Source organism: Schistosoma haematobium, chromosome ZW (assembly GCF_000699445.3).
Source record: "Schistosoma haematobium chromosome ZW, whole genome shotgun sequence".
NCBI lineage: Eukaryota > Metazoa > Platyhelminthes > Trematoda > Strigeidida > Schistosomatidae > Schistosoma > Schistosoma haematobium.
This window is the reverse complement of record NC_067195.1, coordinates 29,202,588-29,214,898: the sequence shown is the minus strand read 5'-3', so window position 1 is coordinate 29,214,898 and position 12,311 is coordinate 29,202,588.

Here is a 12,311-nt window from a genome sequence, read left to right as displayed (position 1 = left end):
GTCGAGGAGATCGGAAGAGTATATTTGGCGATGACCAATATATCGAAATGTCAGTCATATTCCAACCTGTCCAAAAGCAGTGCATGAACAATCCTGATCATCTTTCTTATCCTAAGATGTGTGTGCAATGTCCACCTCTACTCTGGCCATTTGCTTAATCCAAACTCACGTTTTTCATTCTTATTCCAGAATGAGATTATGCTCACCAAATCAGTCTTCATGACTAACGTAAATGGCTGACTGACTAACGTTTTCCGTCATTTTACTCCTTACTTTCATCATCGTTCTCATAAATGACATTGATTTCGAACATACATTCTTGATTGATTTACAGTCACGTGAATCGATTGACTTTTTCTATTCAAATTTGAATGGGAATAGTCTAAACATATGTCAAGTCTATATAATATCAGTCTAGAGCGATGATAATCAGTTTGTAAAAACGCATTTGTCGAGCGGTCTCATTATATAGCGCTCGCAAATAAATGATTATATCTATGGACAGTCACGTGGATTGCCGACAAAACTGTCTTAATGATTGTTATTATCATTATTACTGCTACAGCTACTACTACTACTACTGCTACCAATACAATCAATGTGATTACTACTACTATCACTACAATTATCACTATTACTGTTACTACAACTGTTGTAATTATTATTATTATCACTATTCTACTGATGATGTCACAGGTATTCAGTGTTTGACAACGCTTCTACCAGTAACACCTTCTAATATATTTCGTTCCCACCCAGAGAAATCAAAAGACAGAGTCGAGGAGATCGGAAGAGTATATTTGGCGATGACCAATATATCGAAATGTCAGTCATATTCCAACCTGTCCAAAAGCAGTGCATGAACAATCCTGATCATCTTTCTTATCCTAAGATGTGTGTGCAATGTCCACCTCTACTCTGGCCATTTGCTTAATCCAAACTCACGTTTTTCATTCTTATTCCAGAATGAGATTATGCTCACCAAATCAGTCTTCATGACTAACGTAAATGGCTGACTGACTAACGTTTTCCGTCATTTTACTCCTTACTTTCATCATCGTTCTCATAAATGACATTGATTTCGAACATACATTCTTGATTGATTTACAGTCACGTGAATCGATTGACTTTTTCTATTCAAATTTGAATGGGAATAGTCTAAACATATGTCAAGTCTATATAATATCAGTCTAGAGCGATGATAATCAGTTTGTAAAAACGCATTTGTCGAGCGGTCTCATTATATAGCGCTCGCAAATAAATGATTATATCTATGGACAGTCACGTGGATTGCCGACAAAACTGTCTTAATGATTGTTATTATCATTATTACTGCTACAGCTACTACTACTACTACTGCTACAAATACAATCAATGTGATTACTACTACTATCACTACAATTATCACTATTACTGTTACTACAACTGTTGTAATTATTATTATTATCACTATTCTACTGATGATGTCACAGGTATTCAGTGTTTGACAACGCTTCTACCAGTAACACCTTCTAATATATTTCGTTCCCACCCAGAGAAATCAAAAGACAGAGTCGAGGAGATCGGAAGAGTATATTTGGCGATGACCAATATATCGAAATGTCAGTCATATTCCAACCTGTCCAAAAGCAGTGCATGAACAATCCTGATCATCTTTCTTATCCTAAGATGTGTGTGCAATGTCCACCTCTACTCTGGCCATTTGCTTAATCCAAACTCACGTTTTTCATTCTTATTCCAGAATGAGATTATGCTCACCAAATCAGTCTTCATGACTAACGTAAATGGCTGACTGACTAACGTTTTCCGTCATTTTACTCCTTACTTTCATCATCGTTCTCATAAATGACATTGATTTCGAACATACATTCTTGATTGATTTACAGTCACGTGAATCGATTGACTTTTTCTATTCAAATTTGAATGGGAATAGTCTAAACATATGTCAAGTCTATATAATATCAGTCTAGAGCGATGATAATCAGTTTGTAAAAACGCATTTGTCGAGCGGTCTCATCATATAACGCTCGCAAATAAATGATTATATCTATGGACAGTCACGTGGATTGCCGACAAAACTGTCTTAATGATTGTTATTATCATTATTACTGCTACAGCTACTACTACTACTACTGCTACCAATACAATCAATGTGATTACTACTACTATCACTACAATTATCACTATTACTGTTACTACAACTGTTGTAATTATTATTATTATCACTATTCTACTGATGATGTCACAGGTATTCAGTGTTTGACAACGCTTCTACCAGTAACACCTTCTAATATATTTCGTTCCCACCCAGAGAAATCAAAAGACAGAGTCGAGGAGATCGGAAGAGTATATTTGGCGATGACCAATATATCGAAATGTCAGTCATATTCCAACCTGTCCAAAAGCAGTGCATGAACAATCCTGATCATCTTTCTTATCCTAAGATGTGTGTGCAATGTCCACCTCTACTCTGGCCATTTGCTTAATCCAAACTCACGTTTTTCATTCTTATTCCAGAATGAGATTATGCTCACCAAATCAGTCTTCATGACTAACGTAAATGGCTGACTGACTAACGTTTTCCGTCATTTTACTCCTTACTTTCATCATCGTTCTCATAAATGACATTGATTTCGAACATACATTCTTGATTGATTTACAGTCACGTGAATCGATTGACTTTTTCTATTCAAATTTGAATGGGAATAGTCTAAACATATGTCAAGTCTATATAATATCAGTCTAGAGCGATGATAATCAGTTTGTAAAAACGCATTTGTCGAGCGGTCTCATCATATAACGCTCGCAAATAAATGATTATATCTATGGACAGTCACGTGGATTGCCGACAAAACTGTCTTAATGATTGTTATTATCATTATTACTGCTACAGCTACTACTACTACTACTGCTACCAATACAATCAATGTGATTACTACTACTATCACTACAATTATCACTATTACTGTTACTACAACTGTTGTAATTATTATTATTATCACTATTCTACTGATGATGTCACAGGTATTCAGTGTTTGACAACGCTTCTACCAGTAACACCTTCTAATATATTTCGTTCCCACCCAGAGAAATCAAAAGACAGAGTCGAGGAGATCGGAAGAGTATATTTGGCGATGACCAATATATCGAAATGTCAGTCATATTCCAACCTGTCCAAAAGCAGTGCATGAACAATCCTGATCATCTTTCTTATCCTAAGATGTGTGTGCAATGTCCACCTCTACTCTGGCCATTTGCTTAATCCAAACTCACGTTTTTCATTCTTATTCCAGAATGAGATTATGCTCACCAAATCAGTCTTCATGACTAACGTAAATGGCTGACTGACTAACGTTTTCCGTCATTTTACTCCTTACTTTCATCATCGTTCTCATAAATGACATTGATTTCGAACATACATTCTTGATTGATTTACAGTCACGTGAATCGATTGACTTTTTCTATTCAAATTTGAATGGGAATAGTCTAAACATATGTCAAGTCTATATAATATCAGTCTAGAGCGATGATAATCAGTTTGTAAAAACGCATTTGTCGAGCGGTCTCATCATATAACGCTCGCAAATAAATGATTATATCTATGGACAGTCACGTGGATTGCCGACAAAACTGTCTTAATGATTGTTATTATCATTATTACTGCTACAGCTACTACTACTACTACTGCTACCAATACAATCAATGTGATTACTACTACTATCACTACAATTATCACTATTACTGTTACTACAACTGTTGTAATTATTATTATTATCACTATTCTACTGATGATGTCACAGGTATTCAGTGTTTGACAACGCTTCTACCAGTAACACCTTCTAATATATTTCGTTCCCACCCAGAGAAATCAAAAGACAGAGTCGAGGAGATCGGAAGAGTATATTTGGCGATGACCAATATATCGAAATGTCAGTCATATTCCAACCTGTCCAAAAGCAGTGCATGAACAATCCTGATCATCTTTCTTATCCTAAGATGTGTGTGCAATGTCCACCTCTACTCTGGCCATTTGCTTAATCCAAACTCACGTTTTTCATTCTTATTCCAGAATGAGATTATGCTCACCAAATCAGTCTTCATGACTAACGTAAATGGCTGACTGACTAACGTTTTCCGTCATTTTACTCCTTACTTTCATCATCGTTCTCATAAATGACATTGATTTCGAACATACATTCTTGATTGATTTACAGTCACGTGAATCGATTGACTTTTTCTATTCAAATTTGAATGGGAATAGTCTAAACATATGTCAAGTCTATATAATATCCGTCTAGAGCGATGATAATCAGTTTGTAAAAACGCATTTGTCGAGCGGTCTCATCATATAACGCTCGCAAATAAATGATTATATCTATGGACAGTCACGTGGATTGCCGACAAAACTGTCTTAATGATTGTTATTATCATTATTACTGCTACAGCTACTACTACTACTACTGCTACCAATACAATCAATGTGATTACTACTACTATCACTACAATTATCACTATTACTGTTACTACAACTGTTGTAATTATTATTATTATCACTATTCTACTGATGATGTCACAGGTATTCAGTGTTTGACAACGCTTCTACCAGTAACACCTTCTAATATATTTCGTTCCCACCCAGAGAAATCAAAAGACAGAGTCGAGGAGATCGGAAGAGTATATTTGGCGATGACCAATATATCGAAATGTCAGTCATATTCCAACCTGTCCAAAAGCAGTGCATGAACAATCCTGATCATCTTTCTTATCCTAAGATGTGTGTGCAATGTCCACCTCTACTCTGGCCATTTGCTTAATCCAAACTCACGTTTTTCATTCTTATTCCAGAATGAGATTATGCTCACCAAATCAGTCTTCATGACTAACGTAAATGGCTGACTGACTAACGTTTTCCGTCATTTTACTCCTTACTTTCATCATCGTTCTCATAAATGACATTGATTTCGAACATACATTCTTGATTGATTTACAGTCACGTGAATCGATTGACTTTTTCTATTCAAATTTGAATGGGAATAGTCTAAACATATGTCAAGTCTATATAATATCAGTCTAGAGCGATGATAATCAGTTTGTAAAAACGCATTTGTCGAGCGGTCTCATCATATAACGCTCGCAAATAAATGATTATATCTATGGACAGTCACGTGGATTGCCGACAAAACTGTCTTAATGATTGTTATTATCATTATTACTGCTACAGCTACTACTACTACTACTGCTACCAATACAATCAATGTGATTACTACTACTATCACTACAATTATCACTATTACTGTTACTACAACTGTTGTAATTATTATTATTATCACTATTCTACTGATGATGTCACAGGTATTCAGTGTTTGACAACGCTTCTACCAGTAACACCTTCTAATATATTTCGTTCCCACCCAGAGAAATCAAAAGACAGAGTCGAGGAGATCGGAAGAGTATATTTGGCGATGACCAATATATCGAAATGTCAGTCATATTCCAACCTGTCCAAAAGCAGTGCATGAACAATCCTGATCATCTTTCTTATCCTAAGATGTGTGTGCAATGTCCACCTCTACTCTGGCCATTTGCTTAATCCAAACTCACGTTTTTCATTCTTATTCCAGAATGAGATTATGCTCACCAAATCAGTCTTCATGACTAACGTAAATGGCTGACTGACTAACGTTTTCCGTCATTTTACTCCTTACTTTCATCATCGTTCTCATAAATGACATTGATTTCGAACATACATTCTTGATTGATTTACAGTCACGTGAATCGATTGACTTTTTCTATTCAAATTTGAATGGGAATAGTCTAAACATATGTCAAGTCTATATAATATCAGTCTAGAGCGATGATAATCAGTTTGTAAAAACGCATTTGTCGAGCGGTCTCATCATATAACGCTCGCAAATAAATGATTATATCTATGGACAGTCACGTGGATTGCCGACAAAACTGTCTTAATGATTGTTATTATCATTATTACTGCTACAGCTACTACTACTACTACTGCTACCAATACAATCAATGTGATTACTACTACTATCACTACAATTATCACTATTACTGTTACTACAACTGTTGTAATTATTATTATTATCACTATTCTACTGATGATGTCACAGGTATTCAGTGTTTGACAACGCTTCTACCAGTAACACCTTCTAATATATTTCGTTCCCACCCAGAGAAATCAAAAGACAGAGTCGAGGAGATCGGAAGAGTATATTTGGCGATGACCAATATATCGAAATGTCAGTCATATTCCAACCTGTCCAAAAGCAGTGCATGAACAATCCTGATCATCTTTCTTATCCTAAGATGTGTGTGCAATGTCCACCTCTACTCTGGCCATTTGCTTAATCCAAACTCACGTTTTTCATTCTTATTCCAGAATGAGATTATGCTCACCAAATCAGTCTTCATGACTAACGTAAATGGCTGACTGACTAACGTTTTCCGTCATTTTACTCCTTACTTTCATCATCGTTCTCATAAATGACATTGATTTCGAACATACATTCTTGATTGATTTACAGTCACGTGAATCGATTGACTTTTTCTATTCAAATTTGAATGGGAATAGTCTAAACATATGTCAAGTCTATATAATATCAGTCTAGAGCGATGATAATCAGTTTGTAAAAACGCATTTGTCGAGCGGTCTCATCATATAACGCTCGCAAATAAATGATTATATCTATGGACAGTCACGTGGATTGCCGACAAAACTGTCTTAATGATTGTTATTATCATTATTACTGCTACAGCTACTACTACTACTGCTACCAATACAATCAATGTGATTACTACTACTATCACTACAATTATCACTATTACTGTTACTACAACTGTTGTAATTATTATTATTATCACTATTCTACTGATGATGTCACAGGTATTCAGTGTTTGACAACGCTTCTACCAGTAACACCTTCTAATATATTTCGTTCCCACCCAGAGAAATCAAAAGACAGAGTCGAGGAGATCGGAAGAGTATATTTGGCGATGACCAATATATCGAAATGTCAGTCATATTCCAACCTGTCCAAAAGCAGTGCATGAACAATCCTGATCATCTTTCTTATCCTAAGATGTGTGTGCAATGTCCACCTCTACTCTGGCCATTTGCTTAATCCAAACTCACGTTTTTCATTCTTATTCCAGAATGAGATTATGCTCACCAAATCAGTCTTCATGACTAACGTAAATGGCTGACTGACTAACGTTTTCCGTCATTTTACTCCTTACTTTCATCATCGTTCTCATAAATGACATTGATTTCGAACATACATTCTTGATTGATTTACAGTCACGTGAATCGATTGACTTTTTCTATTCAAATTTGAATGGGAATAGTCTAAACATATGTCAAGTCTATATAATATCAGTCTAGAGCGATGATAATCAGTTTGTAAAAACGCATTTGTCGAGCGGTCTCATCATATAACGCTCGCAAATAAATGATTATATCTATGGACAGTCACGTGGATTGCCGACAAAACTGTCTTAATGATTGTTATTATCATTATTACTGCTACAGCTACTACTACTACTACTGCTACCAATACAATCAATGTGATTACTACTACTATCACTACAATTATCACTATTACTGTTACTACAACTGTTGTAATTATTATTATTATCACTATTCTACTGATGATGTCACAGGTATTCAGTGTTTGACAACGCTTCTACCAGTAACACCTTCTAATATATTTCGTTCCCACCCAGAGAAATCAAAAGACAGAGTCGAGGAGATCGGAAGAGTATATTTGGCGATGACCAATATATCGAAATGTCAGTCATATTCCAACCTGTCCAAAAGCAGTGCATGAACAATCCTGATCATCTTTCTTATCCTAAGATGTGTGTGCAATGTCCACCTCTACTCTGGCCATTTGCTTAATCCAAACTCACGTTTTTCATTCTTATTCCAGAATGAGATTATGCTCACCAAATCAGTCTTCATGACTAACGTAAATGGCTGACTGACTAACGTTTTCCGTCATTTTACTCCTTACTTTCATCATCGTTCTCATAAATGACATTGATTTCGAACATACATTCTTGATTGATTTACAGTCACGTGAATCGATTGACTTTTTCTATTCAAATTTGAATGGGAATAGTCTAAACATATGTCAAGTCTATATAATATCAGTCTAGAGCGATGATAATCAGTTTGTAAAAACGCATTTGTCGAGCGGTCTCATCATATAACGCTCGCAAATAAATGATTATATCTATGGACAGTCACGTGGATTGCCGACAAAACTGTCTTAATGATTGTTATTATCATTATTACTGCTACAGCTACTACTACTACTACTGCTACCAATACAATCAATGTGATTACTACTACTATCACTACAATTATCACTATTACTGTTACTACAACTGTTGTAATTATTATTATTATCACTATTCTACTGATGATGTCACAGGTATTCAGTGTTTGACAACGCTTCTACCAGTAACACCTTCTAATATATTTCGTTCCCACCCAGAGAAATCAAAAGACAGAGTCGAGGAGATCGGAAGAGTATATTTGGCGATGACCAATATATCGAAATGTCAGTCATATTCCAACCTGTCCAAAAGCAGTGCATGAACAATCCTGATCATCTTTCTTATCCTAAGATGTGTGTGCAATGTCCACCTCTACTCTGGCCATTTGCTTAATCCAAACTCACGTTTTTCATTCTTATTCCAGAATGAGATTATGCTCACCAAATCAGTCTTCATGACTAACGTAAATGGCTGACTGACTAACGTTTTCCGTCATTTTACTCCTTACTTTCATCATCGTTCTCATAAATGACATTGATTTCGAACATACATTCTTGATTGATTTACAGTCACGTGAATCGATTGACTTTTTCTATTCAAATTTGAATGGGAATAGTCTAAACATATGTCAAGTCTATATAATATCAGTCTAGAGCGATGATAATCAGTTTGTAAAAACGCATTTGTCGAGCGGTCTCATCATATAACGCTCGCAAATAAATGATTATATCTATGGACAGTCACGTGGATTGCCGACAAAACTGTCTTAATGATTGTTATTATCATTATTACTGCTACAGCTACTACTACTACTACTGCTACCAATACAATCAATGTGATTACTACTACTATCACTACAATTATCACTATTACTGTTACTACAACTGTTGTAATTATTATTATTATCACTATTCTACTGATGATGTCACAGGTATTCAGTGTTTGACAACGCTTCTACCAGTAACACCTTCTAATATATTTCGTTCCCACCCAGAGAAATCAAAAGACAGAGTCGAGGAGATCGGAAGAGTATATTTGGCGATGACCAATATATCGAAATGTCAGTCATATTCCAACCTGTCCAAAAGCAGTGCATGAACAATCCTGATCATCTTTCTTATCCTAAGATGTGTGTGCAATGTCCACCTCTACTCTGGCCATTTGCTTAATCCAAACTCACGTTTTTCATTCTTATTCCAGAATGAGATTATGCTCACCAAATCAGTCTTCATGACTAACGTAAATGGCTGACTGACTAACGTTTTCCGTCATTTTACTCCTTACTTTCATCATCGTTCTCATAAATGACATTGATTTCGAACATACATTCTTGATTGATTTACAGTCACGTGAATCGATTGACTTTTTCTATTCAAATTTGAATGGGAATAGTCTAAACATATGTCAAGTCTATATAATATCAGTCTAGAGCGATGATAATCAGTTTGTAAAAACGCATTTGTCGAGCGGTCTCATCATATAACGCTCGCAAATAAATGATTATATCTATGGACAGTCACGTGGATTGCCGACAAAACTGTCTTAATGATTGTTATTATCATTATTACTGCTACAGCTACTACTACTACTACTGCTACCAATACAATCAATGTGATTACTACTACTATCACTACAATTATCACTATTACTGTTACTACAACTGTTGTAATTATTATTATTATCACTATTCTACTGATGATGTCACAGGTATTCAGTGTTTGACAACGCTTCTACCAGTAACACCTTCTAATATATTTCGTTCCCACCCAGAGAAATCAAAAGACAGAGTCGAGGAGATCGGAAGAGTATATTTGGCGATGACCAATATATCGAAATGTCAGTCATATTCCAACCTGTCCAAAAGCAGTGCATGAACAATCCTGATCATCTTTCTTATCCTAAGATGTGTGTGCAATGTCCACCTCTACTCTGGCCATTTGCTTAATCCAAACTCACGTTTTTCATTCTTATTCCAGAATGAGATTATGCTCACCAAATCAGTCTTCATGACTAACGTAAATGGCTGACTGACTAACGTTTTCCGTCATTTTACTCCTTACTTTCATCATCGTTCTCATAAATGACATTGATTTCGAACATACATTCTTGATTGATTTACAGTCACGTGAATCGATTGACTTTTTCTATTCAAATTTGAATGGGAATAGTCTAAACATATGTCAAGTCTATATAATATCAGTCTAGAGCGATGATAATCAGTTTGTAAAAACGCATTTGTCGAGCGGTCTCATCATATAACGCTCGCAAATAAATGATTATATCTATGGACAGTCACGTGGATTGCCGACAAAACTGTCTTAATGATTGTTATTATCATTATTACTGCTACAGCTACTACTACTACTACTGCTACAAATACAATCAATGTGATTACTACTACTATCACTACAATTATCACTATTACTGTTACTACAACTGTTGTAATTATTATTATTATCACTATTCTACTGATGATGTCACAGGTATTCAGTGTTTGACAACGCTTCTACCAGTAACACCTTCTAATATATTTCGTTCCCACCCAGAGAAATCAAAAGACAGAGTCGAGGAGATCGGAAGAGTATATTTGGCGATGACCAATATATCGAAATGTCAGTCATATTCCAACCTGTCCAAAAGCAGTGCATGAACAATCCTGATCATCTTTCTTATCCTAAGATGTGTGTGCAATGTCCACCTCTACTCTGGCCATTTGCTTAATCCAAACTCACGTTTTTCATTCTTATTCCAGAATGAGATTATGCTCACCAAATCAGTCTTCATGACTAACGTAAATGGCTTACTGACTAACGTTTTCCGTCATTTTACTCCTTACTTTCATCATCGTTCTCATAAATGACATTGATTTCGAACATACATTCTTGATTGATTTACAGTCACGTGAATCGATTGACTTTTTCTATTCAAATTTGAATGGGAATAGTCTAAACATATGTCAAGTCTATATAATATCAGTCTAGAGCGATGATAATCAGTTTGTAAAAACGCATTTGTCGAGCGGTCTCATCATATAACGCTCGCAAATAAATGATTATATCTATGGACAGTCACGTGGATTGCCGACAAAACTGTCTTAATGATTGTTATTATCATTATTACTGCTACAGCTACTACTACTACTACTGCTACCAATACAATCAATGTGATTACTACTACTATCACTACAATTATCACTATTACTGTTACTACAACTGTTGTAATTATTATTATTATCACTATTCTACTGATGATGTCACAGGTATTCAGTGTTTGACAACGCTTCTACCAGTAACACCTTCTAATATATTTCGTTCCCACCCAGAGAAATCAAAAGACAGAGTCGAGGAGATCGGAAGAGTATATTTGGCGATGACCAATATATCGAAATGTCAGTCATATTCCAACCTGTCCAAAAGCAGTGCATGAACAATCCTGATCATCTTTCTTATCCTAAGATGTGTGTGCAATGTCCACCTCTACTCTGGCCATTTGCTTAATCCAAACTCACGTTTTTCATTCTTATTCCAGAATGAGATTATGCTCACCAAATCAGTCTTCATGACTAACGTAAATGGCTGACTGACTAACGTTTTCCGTCATTTTACTCCTTACTTTCATCATCGTTCTCATAAATGACATTGATTTCGAACATACATTCTTGATTGATTTACAGTCACGTGAATCGATTGACTTTTTCTATTCAAATTTGAATGGGAATAGTCTAAACATATGTCAAGTCTATATAATATCAGTCTAGAGCGATGATAATCAGTTTGTAAAAACGCATTTGTCGAGCGGTCTCATCATATAACGCTCGCAAATAAATGATTATATCTATGGACAGTCACGTGGATTGCCGACAAAACTGTCTTAATGATTGTTATTATCATTATTACTGCTACAGCTACTACTACTACTGCTACCAATACAATCAATGTGATTACTACTACTATCACTACAATTATCACTATTACTGTTACTACAACTGTTGTAATTATTATTATTATCACTAT